At 38.6% G+C, this 18,763-nt stretch overlaps 1 long non-coding RNA gene across 1 annotated transcript in view; it reads right to left on the bottom strand.

The window, feature by feature from the left end:
• Positions 1 to 341: 341 nt before the first annotated feature.
• The window catches only part of LOC141000129 (uncharacterized), a 49,520-nt gene continuing 31,098 nt past the window's right edge, over positions 342 to 18,763 (bottom strand). The window contains exon 2 of the long non-coding RNA XR_012179516.1: positions 342 to 925. This is a non-coding gene — a long non-coding RNA (uncharacterized lncRNA). The remainder of the gene's footprint in view (positions 926 to 18,763) is intronic.

Genomic DNA, 18,763 nt, shown 5'->3' with positions numbered 1-18,763 from the left:
AAGTGCTGCTGTGTTCATGTCTGAACAACAACAATAATGAACCTTGAAATGAAGCTGACAGCCGCTATCCTACCTCTTCTTTTCAAGTACCTATATGGAGTTTCTATGGAGTTCTCTGTATTCAGCACGACAGCCTTTGTAATTGCCGCCCAAATTTTCCTTTTCTTCCTTCGGCTGTTATGTGTAGAAAACACTACAGAACATTTCATTTTCCTCTTCAGCTCTTTTTACCTGTCCTTGTATCTAGAGGATCCTCTTTGTAAAATGCAGTGTCCTCCTGCAGCGGGAAGAATATAGAACACAAAATTATGTTTTGATGGGAAAAGAAATAAAAACAAATATAAATCATACTACAAAGATCTTTTAATTGGTTAAGGAACAGTCTCAGTGCACTACACATCCCATGTGACATCCCACGGGCAAACAAAACCATCAGCATTGGACCCAAAAGCGGACAGCAAGACAGGGATAGGGTTAAAAATTAATTTACTAAGGTTGCTCTGGTAGTGGGCAGTGTAAGTAGGCTCAGGCTGGCGGCTCAGCAGGTGAGTAGCTGAGGCTCACAATGGTAAGGCTGAGGCTAAGGTGGAGGCACAGTTGAGTGCGACACGAAGAATCCACAGCAGATGTTAGGCTGGAGGCAGAGGTGCAAGAGGCTGGGCGGCAGGGTGGCTGTGGAGCTGGAGCTCGGAGTTTGCATAAGCTCACGTGGGAGCACAAAAATTACACAAGAGCAAAAAGTCACAAAGTGTAGCAGTAGCAGTGTAGCCTTAAACCACATAAATGAGCGGAAACAATCTGGCAGCGAGTGGAGAGAAGACCAGAGTATTTGAGCTGCCGCCGATGATTAGATGAGCTGCAGCTGTGTGAGCAGCAGTAGCTCCAGTCATCCAGGGCAGCGATGCCCAGCCTCTGCAGAGCACCTCTGAGAACACAGAAAACAAAACAAGTTACGAAGCACAGGAAAATCCACACACAAAGTCCAAATCATGACAAATAAAGTTATTCTAAATGCCGGTCCCCAGGTCGGATTCGAGCCTATTGGGCTTGGATAAATCATAAAATTAAAACTGTTTTAATGGCTGTGAGGATGAATTAAAGAGAATCGCAGGAAAAGAGGCTGCCCTGCAGTCTGGTGGTACGGTACAGCACTAAAACATTGTAATGTTATAGTTATTCATTTTTCATAGCCACATTTGTTTATCTCAATTAAGTTTTAAGTTTTCTGAATCTTTATATCAAAATCCCCCTCTTTCCCTCTCCTATAGAACACTGCAGTATTTTAAATAATATTGACCATTAGTTAGAGGGTTGTAGCTAGAAGAACATATTATGGGTCAGAGATTTGTGTTTGCATCTCAGTCGGCAAAATCTTTGTTTGTGCTCTAATTTATTCATTCCTCCTCCTGATCTAACGACACAGGTGAGGGAGTTGTGGGTGGAGGTCAATCATCCTCTACAGCTTTGCGTATCACTACAGCTCTTACAGAGCTTAAGGCCCAAGTATTGAATATACGTAACATAAGGAAAGCTAGAGATGGTCTGACTGCCAGGGTTTCAACAAAGTTAAGACGTTTGAAAGGTAAATGTCTGCAGTATATTGGAAGTTAAGCCACCGATTACATTGTTTACCCCATTATTACAGAATCCACAAGCTGCAGACATTTTGTCGTCTTAAGTGACAGGTAGTGGTGATCGCCACAGATATGTTTCCAGATTTGAGTGACAGATAATGACTTGCATTGTGGTTTTTGCCACTCGAAATGATGCAATTATGGTTTCCATGGGACCAATTTTCAGATGTGTTGTCCAGGTCCACTCGGCATTTTAACTTAAATGTCTCATCAAAACAATTTTTCATTAATTCAAGCCCTTTGGATATTTTGCTGGTTGTGGGTGAGGGATTAATAAACTATTTTGATACACTCGACTGGTGAAATCTCCACTTATTACAGCTGACCATATCACCCCACGTTGGTGGATGCTTTGTTGTGTGGGCTGTGTGAGTATGCAGTAAAAAGTTCTGAAAGGCTATTATTCGACCTTCATAATGGTGATAATTAAATAAACAAAACAAGTGTCTCTTTGTTTGTATGTGTGTTAATGAACACAATGACTTAAGTGCATTTTTGATTTACAAGTACACAGTTTAGACAGAAACACAGTTTATTGGGACAAATAGATATGTGACTGTAAGAAGGGAGCATAATGCATATGAAGATTACAGAACAGAGCCATATTACTGAAAAAAGACAAAAGGTGCCATTGAAAGTACAGTAAAAAGACAAAACAGAAAGAGAACAGGGTGGTGAAGAGAGACATCGGCACAACCTCAAACAACAGCCAGCAGAAATAAGCAACATCACAAGTAAAATAAACTTTAATAAAAAAAGTTTGTTGAACAAAATTGTGGATCGTTAAATGCACTGTTTGATCCTGTGCTATTAAGGGATGTTGAATTAGCTGACAAAGAAATGCAACTTTCAACAACTTTAAACTGCAGCCACCTATGGTGTTAACATGGGGAATGTACATATCTTACCATTCCCCAAAGCAATAAATCATACTGAGTAATTAGCCCCAAGAGCACAGAGTTCCAAGTTTTGGATGTTTGTCTTTTAAACCACTTTGGTCTGTTGGGATGATGGAAGCAACACTGCTGCTAGCAGCCATTAGCAGCTTTAGGTTGCCTCACACAGGTCCCCCAATCGGTAGGAAGTCAAGTGCTTGGGGAGTGAAAAATATTTTAGTGTGTCCAGATGCCAAAGCTGTTGGAGTGTAGTAGTGGTATTCGGCACCCAGAATGCACTGTAAACATCTTGAGCATCTTTGCTCATTATCCTCATTGACTGGTGTTTTTTCCTTTTCATCATTGCAGAATCTCCTGTTACTGAAGCTTATTTTCATAACTGGAAATAAACACTTATATAACAGCAGGCCAAATATTAATTGCAAATGCAAGTTACAGCTGCATTTGTGAGACAGACGGTACAGTACATCTTGTAAGACTATCTATATCTTACAACAACCTGTTTCATAGAAAGACCGAGCTGTAATTTCTGCACAGATGCAACTGTTCTGTACCACACACAAGTTGTAAGGAGGTGGTTGAGGTTGAATGGTGGGCGTGCAACAAGCAAGACTTTGACACCACAGACCAGGGTTGGAATCCAGAAGCCTATCAGTGGTCAGGCTTTTACAACAAAAAAGCAGTTTGTGGTTGAGAGAAGCTGGTTGTTTCAGTTAAATGGCAATAAAGTTCAACTGCTTCAGCTCACTGTGGACTTTTTCACCTTTAAAGCATGCAAGACCACAATCTTTCCTTAACATAGAATAATAAACATTATTAGGACAGGTTTTCAAAACACATTAAAGGACAGATATGTTTAAAAATCTCCTTTCTCTAGAACATAATTAATGAGCAAAGTTATTACTGTGCAATAGTTGTGTAGAAATATGTGCATGTTCATATTCATGTGTGCATTTATCGACACATCCTCATACCTAAACAACTGCATAGACTGACGACATGACCGTTGCAGTGTAACAGCAACACACGTACCAGACTGTATGGTCACAGTTTGGTTAGGTTAAGGTACTAAAATTACTTGGTTAGGTTTAGGAAAACATTGCTGTTTTAGTTAAAATCATTGTGTTACTTTTGTAACTTCTGTTATAAATGTACCCACGTTAGCTAAATAACATTACGTTATGTACATGACTTAACTTCATTACGTTAGTAAGTTAAAAGAACTCAATGTTGACTTATGGTTTCACAATGGACACGGACAGCGGAAAGTCCTGTTCTTCTTTAACCCGACCATCCATCCTCAACCTCCTTCCTATAAGAACTTTTTATTTTTATACTTCTCCGCACTTCCTGCTTTGCAGTGGTAATAATGTCTACAGCTGCGAGAGGTCGCCGCCTAACAACAAACAGAAATATGGGTCACAATAAACTGCTTGCATTTTCGACCTACATGGTCATTTTTCCAATGACGACAGACTTGCAATAATTGATAAAACATACTCATCAAAAAAGTTGAAGCTTGAATCTTAAACTGTGCATGTTTTTAGGAATGAATGTTCATTAAGAAAATGTATTGTTGATGAGAGTTTTGTTTACATACAGCTCCGACATGCATTTTAATAAAATTAACACAAATTGTTTCTGAAAGTAATAGCAACAATCTGCAACATACCATAGGAAATCCTGAGATAAGCGTCACTTTTTTCTTTAAACATGATCTTTAAACAGTCCCAAATCATTTCCTATTTCTATATTTAGAGGAAGATTGTGAAGTGTTCTTAAAAATGAAAATTAGACTTACAGTAGCCTTTCTATCAGATAGATGGTCACTCTGGCTGTCTTTGTTGTTCAGGCACACTCACTGTGGAATGAGAAATCTAACTATAATAAGAACCTATTAACCTCCTCTTAAATTGGCCAATCTAAGCTTCGTCAAGCCTGAAATTGTCGTGATTAAAAGCAAAAACTCAATCACGGCAATGCATAATTAATTTTCCTTGCATGTTAATTCTATTATAGACAGACAAGAATGATTTTAATCAATTCTTTTCAGAAAATCTGGATCTAAGACGAGTGACTCAGGACCACCTCAGGCTGCAGACTCTCAAACAGTTTATTTTAGCTATCTGAGTCTAGGTAATGTCTGTCGTCATGGAAATTCTGGCTGAGAGCTACTTTCACATCGTCAACCACTGCATGTAAAGGTTAACAAGTAACATTTCTTGAAGCTGTATTTAGCTAAATACCTTTTTATTTACATCCAACATTTCCATATCTTCTATGGGTCTATATGTCAAAGTTTTATTGTAAAATTCAGCTGAATATTTACAAAAACACTACGAGCAATTTGGCTATGAGCCATTTTCATTACATCCAAAAGATGAGCAATCACTAAAGGAAACTAAATTAATGCAATTGTTTACCCCAATGTTTTGTCAATCACGTTGTTAAGAAATCATATCTTTATGACCTGTGTTGGTATTTTTCCTGGAACATCTTAGTTAATGTTGCTCCAGGACCATAATTTCAACTCAGGAAGAGTGACAAAGTCCACATCTGGAGCAAGCTTCCAATGGTGGAAAGCATTGAATAAAGCTTTCCCCCTCAGGAGATGGGACTTGAGTCCCATTAGGAACATTGTGCTGGTATTGTACTTATTATTTTCGGTTTTGTTTCAGTTTTCTGTCACGGTTTGGTTAGGTTTACAAAATTATTGGTTAGGTTTAGCCAATGAAAATACGTGGTTAGGTGTAGCCGACAAGAATATTTGGTTAGGGGTAGCCAACAAAAAATACCTGGTTTGGTTTAGGAAAACATGCTTTGGATTTAAATATACCCTTTCACAACGTTGAACACGTGTTTGAAAGGATAACGTTTCCAATGTCTGTATTTTTCCCTGAGTCGCTAAGCTATGACATTACAAAAACATGATCTGTACGTTGCAATGTTGGTCCTGGAGCTATATTAATTAGGATGTTCCAGGAACAACACCAACACAGCCATGTCAGATCATGCTTCCCTCTTCGCCCCTCTTGTCAGCTTTTCAGTTTGCATACCTCTGGTATGCAACAACATTCACATCTGTGACATTTAGAAGAATAAGTTGTTCATGACCTTTGTTTTTTCATGATGAAAGAATCTCAGATGAAGTGCACTCATACCATGTTGAAAAGTTGAAGATGTATTAGTTCCCTGTTAAAGGCCATCAGTTCTTCTGCTGCATACTTATGTCTTGCATTTTTTTTTCTTATATTCATGAGAATATTTTTTCACTTCACTGCATATAGATACACAAGATACGCAGGCACCGTCCACCTCTCTCCTTCTCATCAGTGCCTCACATCAGTGACCTACTGTGTTTGGGTTAAAGAAAGACACTGGTTAAGTCTAAAGGGACTGCTGCTGTGAAATGCCGCCTGGAGGGATTTCCACTCAGTAATGACATCCAACTTTACAGTAGAGTGGAAGGTGATAAACGGATCGATAAAGGAATGTAAGGACAAGTTGATACACAAGAGACATTTACTGATCTAGAGCATGTTGATCTTTTGACTTGGTTTTTCTCTCATGGGCTCTGTTTGAAGTTGCTCTCTTGAGATTCACACGCACGCACGCACGCACGCACGCACACGCACACGCACACGCACACACACACACACACACACACACACACACACACACACACACACAGAGGAAACAACATCCCTATCTTGGCCTGAGGGTATCTGACAACAATTGCAATGAATACAATTTCCTCATAGTCAACCAACCCAATTACTGAAAGAATTAGATTTAATGTGATCTATTAAGCTGACTACAAAATCAACAATATAAAAAAAGAACAAAGAAGATAATGATTAGATTAATCAATGTGCTCTATGTTGAAAGTAACCTGATAGCTACTATGCTTTCTACCCCATGCTAGCAGAGGACTATACTGCTACTGGGCTGCTGGCATGGCTACAGGCTTCTGGTCTTGGAAAAAAAAACAGATATAGAGTAGAAGGACTATGGTTAAGAGAAGAGAGAACACATGCCGGCACATATAACAACTTGAGGGAATCCAACACTGCAGATGTGGAAGATGGTAATTTTTCTGGTTTTGGAGGGACACTAATCCAAAACTATTTAAAATAAGCCCATGATTGCCCCCCCTCTCTTTCACACACACACACACACACACACACACACACACACACACACACACACACACACACACACACACACACACACACACACACACACACAGACTTGTGAAACTTTAAAGGATTTATGTGTTGACACACACCTCCGTGTGTCCATTCCCAGAGGCCTCATTAACAGTGCTAGGCGATAGGAGGGCTCACAGTAGGCTAAGATACTGAAAGACTGTTCACTGTACAAACAAAAAAAATTCAAAGTGGGCATTACAAAGACACACATGCACACAGACTGCACACACAGGAATACACACACAGAAAGACAAACACACACAGACGTTGACTCATGTCACTTTTGGGGACATTACATAGATATTCATTTCCCAGAAACTTACCGTAACCCTAACGGCTGCTTGCCTAACCCTAATCTTAACCTTAAATATTGACCCAGAAACAAGCGTTTTTTCCTGATTGGACAAGCTGTCCTCTTTTAACTAAATTGATCTTGAAATTGAATTTGTCCACAAAAGTAGTCTATGTCAGACACACACATACACTTACAGACCAATACAGCCATGTGTTTTGCATTGCGTATAGCTCTGATCTTTCAAGCTCATTGTGGTGTGTATAAAACAATCACATACCAAAATGATTGAATGGGTCGATTGGCAGCAAGTCCCAAAATCAAATATATATCACCGTTCCCAAAACAACATGACAGGCGTAGCAGGCCTTCATCGAACGGGTGCAGTTTGTTAGGTTTCGTGGTTTGGCTTAAAATGACCATGTTATGGTTTCATGAACAGTCTTTAAAGAAGACACGTAACTATTGGTCATAATAAGCTGCTTTTATAAGTGACTTATATGGTCATGGTTGTTTTTCTGATGAGGACGGGCTTGGTGTGTATCATGTTGTTTAGTTAGGACAATGCTGCGTAGTCGTCGGTCTGAGTCAGCATGTGTCCATTTGGTTTCTTTTAATCCCTTCTGAGCCTTTGGCATGGGCTGCATTAGAATTCTCTTCAATTGTGTTGCTGAGAATCACAGTGTGATACTATTATATTGTGGAAAATATCACATAATTACAGTTCAAGATATCATGTCCATTATGCTGGTATATGTAGAGTGGCACAGCCTTAAGGGGTTTAGACCAATTTCCTCTGGTGATTGCTGCAACCACTGCACCCATCCTAACACATTAATATGGAGCAGCAACACACTGAGACAATCTGCAAGACCATTTTCACCACAGCGTGAAGATTGTCTAATGAAAAGGGACTAAGATAATTATTACTTAGCCTTTTAATATACAATAGAGATTTGGGCGACTAAGGAGACTGATAGAGAAAGAGAGCATTATATTTAGAAGGAAAGAAGGCAAAAGAAGAATAAAAAATCCAATAATTGTATGATGAGCATATCCGCTGCACATCATCATTTCATTTCGTGAGCATTAGATATGTATCTGAATGCCGCTTGCTGCTTCTCTCAAGGCCAGCCAGCTTAAATAATGATGATTCCGCCTGGGGGACTGCTTGCTAAAGGAATGTATTTTCTAATTAGATAAAGCCACTTTCCCAATTTGCTGGCTTCTTAACCATAAAGCATGGCAGTGAGAGAAGCCTCAGAGCCATCTTGAGATGCTGCCAATCCCCATCCCAGCACAGTCTATCACCCAACGCTCAAAATCACATCACCAGGGAGACAATAGATTTCGTTTGTGCATTTGTCTGCGTGCACTGATATAAATTCTGTGTGCATGTTCCAGAAACAATTGACGGTGAAGCAAATTCTCATCTGCAGCCATGGCTGAAATCAGGTTGGCATCACTTAGCCATTACCTTACATTACATGTGTTATTGTTAATCACAGATAAACACGCAGATTGAAGACAGCAAATGGTTTTGAGTCTCCGTTCTCTGTTTTTTAAAGTATATTCAGTAATATTAAAGTAATTTAAACATGTAAACTAAGATAATCTTAACTAGCACAGCCTGAATCTCACCCCTGCTGAATTAATCTATGCAGAATATGAATTCATTTTGCTTTTGCTGTCATTTGGCCCCTGCAGGAACAGGTGTTTGACCTCTAAGCAGTTCTGTGAGTAAAAAAAGCAATGCAGAAATCACGGCGGACACGGTGAAAGAGAACAGACAATTAAAGGTGTTAGTTTGGGAAGAGCAATAAAATGTAGGCGCAATGCCGTCTACCTGCATTGCCAGTTGGACAGTTTGAGTGTATATATGCCAGCACAAGCAAATACATCTAAACTCACATGTATCTGCTAACAGCTAAGATTAAGTGAAGCAGTACACACACAAGCTAAGCAACGTTTCCGCCCTCAATCCTCGTCTTCTTGCTGTATTTTGCTGAGCGGATTGGGGTAATGAAAAGAGAAACAATATCACACATGGACACACACTCTTAATTAGGAGTGAGATAGAGTTCACCTGCTGTGGATTTAATTCGGCAGCACAAGGGGAGAGAACATCTAAGCCTTGGGATAATCAAGATGGTACAATACTTCAGTCCCGCCACCTGCACATAACAGTCGCCGCCTTTTGTCTGGTGAGATTAAATGGTACTTATGTGGATAGCGACCTTCAATTTCTCTTACTTTAAAGAGACATCATCAAAATTGGTAATGTGTCACTCTGGACTGAAGAGGCTGTTTTTCTCTTTGGAGAAGAGAGGCATTAGGAGACATGGCTCTAATAGTTTGTCAAGGACCTTGAATTCAAAGTGCCCGATTTTTCTAAAAGTATTTGTCAAAGAAAGTCCTTGTTTAAGTCATTCATGACAAAATAATTAAAGACATCATAATGTGTATTAAGTGCTTTTCAAATTTGAGAATGCCAAAAACTGCACAACAGGACACACTTTGGGGCAGGACTCCAAACCAGATGTCAACTTAGACGTCAGTTAGCTTAGTTGGTATCTCTGTCACGGCCACTCCTTTCCCCCGGAGTCGCTTGTTTCTGCGCTATGTAACTTTGGTCAGCGGGAAGCATCGTAGTGTCTAAAACTTTCATCACACACAACACCAGCTATCACTGATTTTGGTGAAACTTATCATCATATTTTATGGAATGTGTTCTGGTTTTCTCTCTTAGGTCTTCTGGCTGCTCTGCCTCAATGCTCTGTGATTTATGGAGTTTCCTGAAAGCAACCTAACCTAAGTAACTGCTGCGTACTATAGCTGCAAGTTGGCTCTGCTAACCTGGTGGACCGCCAGGGAGTGTGGATGCTTGCACCTTATCACAGCAGCTTTGGATCGCTGGGAGGAGGAGGAGGTTTTCAGGTCTGGGCCTGGAATAGGCAGCCTCTGCAGACATCATGTCAGAGGTAAAGAGACCAAGGAGGACGTTGACGGAGGAAGTGAAGAGAAAAAGAGACAATGACTGAGCAAGAAACAAAGACAAGAGTCTCAGACTGGCTTTTCTTTTCTTTTTTTTTTGTCGTTGGCAACAGCTTCACAAAATAAAGGCGGCATGACAGACGCAGAGCTGGACCTGTTGTTGTTGGACTAACTGGCTTGCTAAGTTGTGTTTCTTGTGGTGTTGCACTTGCTTGATGTTTGGCTGTGTTAGCAAAGTTGTCAACTATTTTTTGATCAGAAGGTAAATCAGCTTCTTTCAACAGAAGTTTAGTTTGTTTCTTTTAGTTTGTGGCTTTTTACGGTCACAAACTTTTACAGTCTTTTTACAGGTGTTATTGTGACTGCTTCAGGTTACATTAGCTTGTTGGCTTGGCATGGTGTTACTGTTCTATGTTGCAAAAAATGCCTGAGCATGCATTCTTACATCAAGACATATGTTTTCAAGACATAACATTGTTGTGAAATGTTTTTTTTCGTTTGTATTTATGACAGCTTTGTCATCAGTATGATTGTGTGTACTGTAACTGACAATCATATTTTGTGCACAGAACTAGTGCATGTCTGTCCATTTTGGTAGAGGAATCCTTACTCTGTTGCTCTTCCTGAGGTTTCGTCCATTTTCCCCCCACTTTTAAAGACGTTTTTGACGGCGCTTATCTGTATCTGAAATGAAGGGGAATAAGGATGGAGTGTGTTGTATAGATGATTCACCTCTTGAGGCGAATTTCTGATATCGAGATTTCTAAATTAAATTAACTAACTAATTAATTTGTATGAATTTAACTGTAAAATATTAATTACTCAGCTTTAGAGGTGCTGACATTTGGATTATATTTACCTTTGGACAGAGCCATGCTAGCTATCTATGTTAAGATGACCATCTGCTTGCTGTAGCTTCATATTGATACAAGCATACAAGCTTTGGGGTTCAATGTTAAAAACTTCACAGCAATAAAGCAAATAGAAATATTTCCCCCCCAAAAAAATATTACTTTAAACAAGTGCTTTGAATTGCCTGAACATGGCTACAACAACATTAAACATGCTTTAGTTGCCTGGAGCGGATACTGTAGGAGAAATAAATAAAACATGTTGACAATAAACAGTTTGCAAAGACATTAAATATAAATGGTCAGTGGATAGTACTATGAGTCTTACAAAATGAATTTGTTTTTGCCTATTAGGTGAAAAATACATTTTAGCAGACAGACAACAGCTTTTTAACATGCAAACTACTGAATATATTTGCTTTCTGTGGATAAATGAGTCAATTTTGGACCATGAATAGGGCTACAATGAGGATTACTTTTAAGGCCAAAGACCCTATTTTCAGTATCCAAAATTCTAATGAGCAGTTGAAGCGTTTTCAGGTTGTGATGTCAATTTAAATACAGCACGTATTCTATTTTCAGGAGCATGTGTTGAGCGCTTTCATTTAAAAATACACTAAACACGTGACTCTTAGAAATCTGTTGTGACCCCATCTGTAACCCCACGAGGGGGCCCTGACTCCAAAGTTGAAAAACTGTGCTCCACTGCATTTTCAGCCAAACTCTGAGCCAAGTGTATTGTTACATTCATATTCAGCACTCTGATGTTTGGGCCAAAATAACAGATGACCATGTTGACGAGGCTGGAGCTGTCACAATTCCCGTTCACCTCTGTGACTGTTGGCACGGCGAGCCATACTTCTCAATCTGCCTCTCCGTCACTGACTCAAATTAACAGTCGGACTCACACATAATTATAAGTTATTACAGTAATATTTCCATTCTGCTGTATAGTAAATAGTGGCTGCTAATAAAAAAAAGCTGATCCCATAAAGCGTCATCAGGGATTCTAATGAGTTGGATTGCAGCCAAGGATATTTTCCCCCCATTTGACGCTGTTTCAGCATAGGAGCTTTTAATGAGTGTCATAATTATGCACCCCAAACATAATCTTGAAATGAAATACAAAAGTGGGGAGGGGGGGCTGGGGGGGGAGAGTTTACTCTTCCTCGGCAGCTGCTGCGAGGCTGAATGTGAAATTCCAGATCATGATGTTATGAAAATGTATTTTCTTTAGGAAAACATTCATTTCGCTCTGTCTAGAAACGATTTAAAATGCAGGACTAATAGTTTTTATTCATTAATATCATATTATGACACAATGAGGGAGGATAACAAAATCAAACTTGGATCTCTCATTAATATATATGAATAGATTGGCTTGTTATGCATAAACCATGAATTAGCTAATTAAGAAAATTACATTAGAGGTTGAACAGTGAAGCCGGCACCTGTGAATGAGCTCGACTGCGGTTAAATCTACAGAAACAGCCGATTCATTTGGATGATAGATGCGGTCTGAAAGCATTAACAGGACAGAGACTAAAGCTTGTTGCTGTTATTCCTCCTTGACTTCTTCTTCTTCTTCTTTTCTCAATTATTTAGGCTGCTCACAGAACAGCGTGAGGAAGGAATGTCATGTTTTATTTTATCAACTTGAACATTAAATAGCTCTGATTTAACCAGAACTATTCATTTAACAAACAAACTTCACACAGTTTGAATTGTACCTACTCTGGAACACAGCAGTAAGCTTTGTTGGACTGTCAGTAAACTTTAATTAGTTTTGCAAATGACTGCAGTGAATAAGATCCACTCTGTGTAAAGCACAGACGTGACACAACAGCCAAACATCAAGTACCTGATTTCTTGAACACTACCAGCAGATGGAACAAATTAAAGTCCCCGCAAACATTTTTTTTCTTAATTAGCTTTTAACTAAGAGCAATGGAGTCTTACATGAACACACTGCCTTCCATCAAAGTTAGGACAACTTTCAACTTTCAAAATGAGATACTTTAAACAAGATATTTCTGTGTTTGTGTATGTATTTGTGCCTTTTTCACTGGTTAAAATGGGTTAAAAAAAGGGTGATGTCATGTACCTCTGTGCATCAATCAGAATGTATCAAACCAGCAGACATTGAGATGTTAAACAACATATTTGCCATTGTTGGCACATCCAATCAAGACGTTTCCATAATGGTTTAAAAATAGATCCCAAATTGAAAAGTCTGCAGACATCAGGGACATTACCTGGTCATCAGCTGGACGCCCAATGTAGAAATATGTTGGTACTATGTACAGGCTTATTCAGCTATTCTGCTAAAGTGAATGTACACAGTGTGCATTCAGCAGCTTTACACATCCTACAAACAGAGAATAATAAATCAGCTAAGTCTAAAAATAATGAGTAAGCATTGATTTTTGGTTTCACACCCCAGTTGGCTGGGTAGAAGTCCTGTGTTTGACTCATTTATCCACGATGACCTTTACATGACTCTTTATACCACATGACCTAACTTTCTGGCAAAAAGCACTGAAGGCAAACCTCTTTCGTGTGCAATAAAGCTTGGATAAAGACTCTTACCTCTTAGAAACACCTCTTAAAAGGATGAGACAGGAATATACTTACATGTAGATATACATAAATGGCTAGACATGTTTTTATATTTAAAAAACTGGCATCTGGTAGCCTAGGACTAATGTTAGCCTTTGTAGGTAGAAAGGATGTCACAGTTAAGGCCCCACTGCCACTTAAAGCCCGGCTCCTGTGTATATTGGCATTTTTATTACGTTTAATATTTTTCATTTCCCGGAAATGTTGATGTGCCACAATTTTCACCAAATGTTGATAATGTCAAATGTGACAAATAACTTTTTTTTTTTTGCGAAACAGATCCACATCCAACTGTTAACCACACACCCATTCTATATTTGAGAAAGAACATTAACTGTTAGACAGGAAAAAACACTGGCTGGAGTCAATGGTAAATCAAATGTTGTATTAAAAAAACAGACACATGAATATGTGCAGGCATCTGTCCTGGTTTTTAAGGGAGGGTCTGAGTGGACCGTCTGAGTGGATGTTGAAGCTTTTAGCATCTCACTGGAATAATTTTTGTCAGGGACAAGACATCACCGTCCGACCAATGTTTGCCGGGAACATCTGAATTAGAATCCTGATGACAGTTGGTTTGGTTACTGTAAATCCCATCTTATCCAACCACACCCACACCTTCTTTGACTATAATACTGTGGCTCTTTTAATGGTAATTATTTAATGTTTTGTGGTAGTACTACTATAAAGTGACTATAATCAACATCTTTATTATAGCAAAATCATTGAACGTCTATGTTTAATGTGTAAGGGTCGTTCAAACTCTCAGAGGATTATCACCCGACGCTGCAGCTCCCTTTAGGTCTACAAAGCTTTTTAGCATCGTTTAATTACACTGCTCTTATAGCATCTCTCCCAGTCACAGCAAGCAGCTGTGCTGAGTGAAAAAGCTCTGCTTAACCCACCTGCTCAGCACCAAACAGCAGATAGTGACTATGACTATGATGACTTTGAAGATAATGGAGAATTTAACAGCCAAAGAGCCAGACATTTCCCTCAAGAGTTGGTAGAGACCCAAAGCAGAGCTAAAAAGGACTTGCATTTGCCAGGTGGCCAGAATCATGACTCTGAATGAATGATAATGCTGCTCCGGATCTGCTGGATGTGTAATTAAGCAGCTGTTTTCTAACAAGATAGTCATATCTTCTTAAATGGTGATAATGCATCAGTGTTGTGTTTACGGCTGGTTTTTGCTGCCTTGAAATGGCCGTTCTGTCATCGTAGGCTTAAGATTTGAATCCAAGCTTTCATTTAATATCCATTTGATTCAAGTCTCAAGCAAGTTCCAAGTCATTCTTCAAGCCACAGGTTGTGACAAGTCACAAGTCAAGTCACTTTTCTACCCCCCAAGACACTGTGGTCTTACCTGTTCAGTATAAAGAGAAAAGATAAAGTTTTAGTATCTGTCTAATAATGATATCATTGGCCAATATCTAACCTGTTCAAAAAGTATGACAATTAATTAAATTGATATTATAATTATTGATATTAAGTGATATAAACGTAATCAAACAAAAAACAAAACTTTTTATGTCTTAATTATCCGTCTGCATCACTTTTAAACAGAGACATACTGACAGCCAGACAACAACAAGAATATCTCTAAACAGATTCAGGCTCTTAAGCCACATATGTGTGCAGAGTTCTTGTTCCAGAACCACTATCTGAAAAACCACCCATGGAAATAAATCAAATACTTTTAAAACTGAAGAAATAAAAAAAAGAAGCTGTCTGAATAGAAACATTTGTGAGATTGGCTTCACACCCATTACAGCCAGACTACAACATCAAACTTTGCTAGTTATCCAATCATGACAATGACAATCCCAGCATGTGCTTGCATACCAGGGAACATTTGATGTCAACATTCACAATTTTGAACATTTCCAAGTCATTCACGTCATAATGTCTCAGATCAAGTCATGAGTCTTTAGCTTCCTAATCCAAGTCAAGTCTCAAGTCATTTATTTTCTGTCAAGTTGCAAGTCATCAAAACACTGACTCGAGGTCACACCCCTGAATAGTAATATTTAAAACGGACTTTTCCTCATCATGGTAAGTTGTCATCTTCAGAGAGACACTGGAAGGATGTAAAATGTTCGGCCCTACATGACATAACGTTAACGCCACTGAAAACTAGATTTCAAATATTATTTGATACCTTTAAATATTGATGGCTAAATAAACATCATTTTCCAAAATAAATAAATAAATAAATAAATAATTGTACAACTTACTAAGAGTTTAAACTTAAAATTAAACTAATGTGGATCCAGACTGTGTGTGTGTGTGTGTGTGTGTGTGTGTGTACCATGTGTAAGTACGTTGTGGGGACAAAATGGGGACTTGCTTTAAGGTTAGGGTAAAGGTTACGGTTAGTGTTGGGTTTGTGTTAGGTTTGGGCAAGTAGGTTAGGGAAAGTCTCCAGGAAATTAATGTAAGTCTATGTAATGTTCCCAAAAGGGATGGAGACATGACTGTGTGTGTGTGTGTGTGTGTGTGTGTGTGTGTGTGTGTGTGTGTGTGGTTTGATCAGATTTGACTGACAGTGGCCTGACAACATAAACAAACTGTCAACACATTTCCAGTAAATGTTGCAAACTTCTAATTGGTGCACAGAAATGCATGACATCACCTTTTTACTTCTGAGCCCACCTCAAACCCAGTTAGAAGAGCACCGACGAAACCTACACATATACAAAGCTTTCATGTAAAATAACCAAAACCCTTCTCACTTCTTCAGGAAGTGGTGTGGTCACTTAGGGCCCCATCACTCACACTAAGAAGCTGATTGTGGAAATGTGTTCTCAGGACCCTTGAAAGCAAAACAAAATGAATTGAGCTGCGCAAAATTCAGCTTCAACCATTTTCACCTCAGTTATACGATTCAGACAGAGAAACTGGGATAAAAGCTCATTGGTAATTTTTCTGTAAGATTGGTGAAACCAATCCATCCTGTCCAGACTGGGTCTTTCCTTGATGTTTTTATTCATCTTTGCCAGAGGGAGGACAGTTCCACTCAGTCAGGTCACAAAAACGTGACTTGCAGTTGCCCCACCTTCCCTCACTTTGCATTCCACAAGTGATTTAAAGTAATTCATGTGCAACTGGTAAAGTAGATAGAACGAGCATAAAAAGACATAATTAGATATTCTTATTTGCACGCTGTTAAACTTTACATTGTGTAGAGTGATTAATTAATCTGTTTGCTAATATATCCGACTTCAGTGGGGGGTACAGAGCCCGGTGATAACTCAGTCTCTTTCAAGCACTCAAAATTACAAATTACATTTCTCACTTCCCTCCTGTGAGGAGGTGTTGTGAACTAAGAGAAAAGGCCGGGCTGTCAGTTATACTGAGTGAGGATGTATGTGCAGTGTTTATGGAAATAAGAGTCATTAAGAAATCTTCTCATCAGTGTTTGTGTTGATCCAACATCAAGACGAAGAGTCTACAGTCATGCTAACATCCTCATGACGACACTGCTAATGATTAGCAGGTATCATGTTAACCATGTTAACCATCATAGTGCGACAGCAACATAACATTTGGTGATTAGTAAACACACAATACAGCTGAGGCTGATAGGCATGTTGGAAGTTTTCAGTTATTCCTGGTAACACTTTATATTTTATATGCTGTTTAATAATTAATAAGTCTCATTAACAAACTTTTGTTAATAGTTATTTCACTGTTGACAAACAATGAAATGCTTTATAAACCATGTATTACTTATTATTGTAAAGGTTTATAAACAGTTGCAACTTTAAAATCAACAATTGCTTTATAAATGATTGATAAGGCATTTTCATTGTTTGTTAACAGTGAAATAATTATTAACTAAAGTTTAATTAATTATACATTTACAATGTATTAATGATATTCAGATTATAGAGCATTACTGTATCACCTCATAACCCAAAGTATTGGACAAATTGAATTTTAAAAATGACCTGATGATGGAACCAGCGGAGGTCAAGGGATCAAAATTATTAGAATTAATCCTCCGTGAATTTCTTTATCAAATTTCATGCCATTAAATTTATTCGTTTTGAGATATTTCATAAAAAACACAAATGTTATCTTCATGTCAGGAGGTCAGTTAGAGTCAGTGAGATACATCTTCAGGGATCTGTTGAGATATTTCAATGAATAACTGATGCGTGAGGAAAAGTCAGAGGATCACCAGAGTCATGAGAATTCATCCTTTGATATCAGTAAACCAGTTTCATGGCAATCCATCCAGGACACATACAAGATATTTCACTCTTAACCACAAATGTCAAAGTGATGGTACTGCCAAAAGAAAAGAAGGTGATCACCAAAACAATTCTATTATCTTGTTAAAATTCTTAAGACTATTCATCAAAAAATCTTGAATATATGATTATGCAAATATGTGCTATTTCAAAGGTTTTCCTGCGGGACCAAGACGTCTCCTTCTTCCCTGTAAAGTCCAGTCTCAGTGTGAAGCATGTGCACTGAAGGCTACGTGTTTCCACATAACGCTGAATAATGGAACAGGATTCACTTCTAAACTTTTTGGGATGCCACAAATAGTGCTTTTAGGCATTATTAACATCAGATTTTCAATAGGCACAGAGAAACGTCTCACTTTTAAGCAGATGAATGCAGAAACATCCTTCAAGTGTCAAACTCTTCACACATCATTCTGCGCAGTGAAGCTGAAACATCCAACTGTTGGATAAAAAAATGAAAAACATATTTTTGAGTGTAGAGGCTTTAAAAGAACAGTTATGTTGTTACAAAGACATAATAAGAAGATATAAAGGCACTTGATTATTAGCTTCAAATTATTGCAGGGCACTATGCACGTGCAGATCAGTTGTAATCACAACTCCTACAGGAAGTGATTTTGGGTCTGAAAAATGTGAAACCACTTAGCGAATGGATTAGAGGGTTGCGGTGTCACTTCTCAGTGTTTCACTTGTTTCAAAACATTAATTAAACTTTGCAACTCATGTGCATAAATGAGCATAACACCACAACAATCTGCTAGTCAAGGGCAAAATGAGGTACTTAAAAAGTGAAGCCCAACTGATTAGTGATTGGAGAAAGTGTAACAGAAAGCTTCTTGCTGGTGAGATGAGCAGACTTCATTTCTTGGGGCCTGACCTTCGGCCAGGAAACTCTGGCAAGCAACACAATAGACTTTTTTTCAGGTTTCTTCATAATTCAGGTTGTAGTGTTATATGATGAGCATTGTTTGTTTCGTGTCTAGTATTTTACCTGTCAAAGATACCAT

The sequence above is a fragment of the Pagrus major genome, chromosome 7 (assembly GCF_040436345.1).
Source record: "Pagrus major chromosome 7, Pma_NU_1.0".
Classification (NCBI taxonomy): Eukaryota; Metazoa; Chordata; class Actinopteri; order Spariformes; family Sparidae; genus Pagrus; species Pagrus major.
Note: the sequence above shows the minus strand (reverse complement) of the source record. Positions and strands in the feature narration are given on the sequence as shown.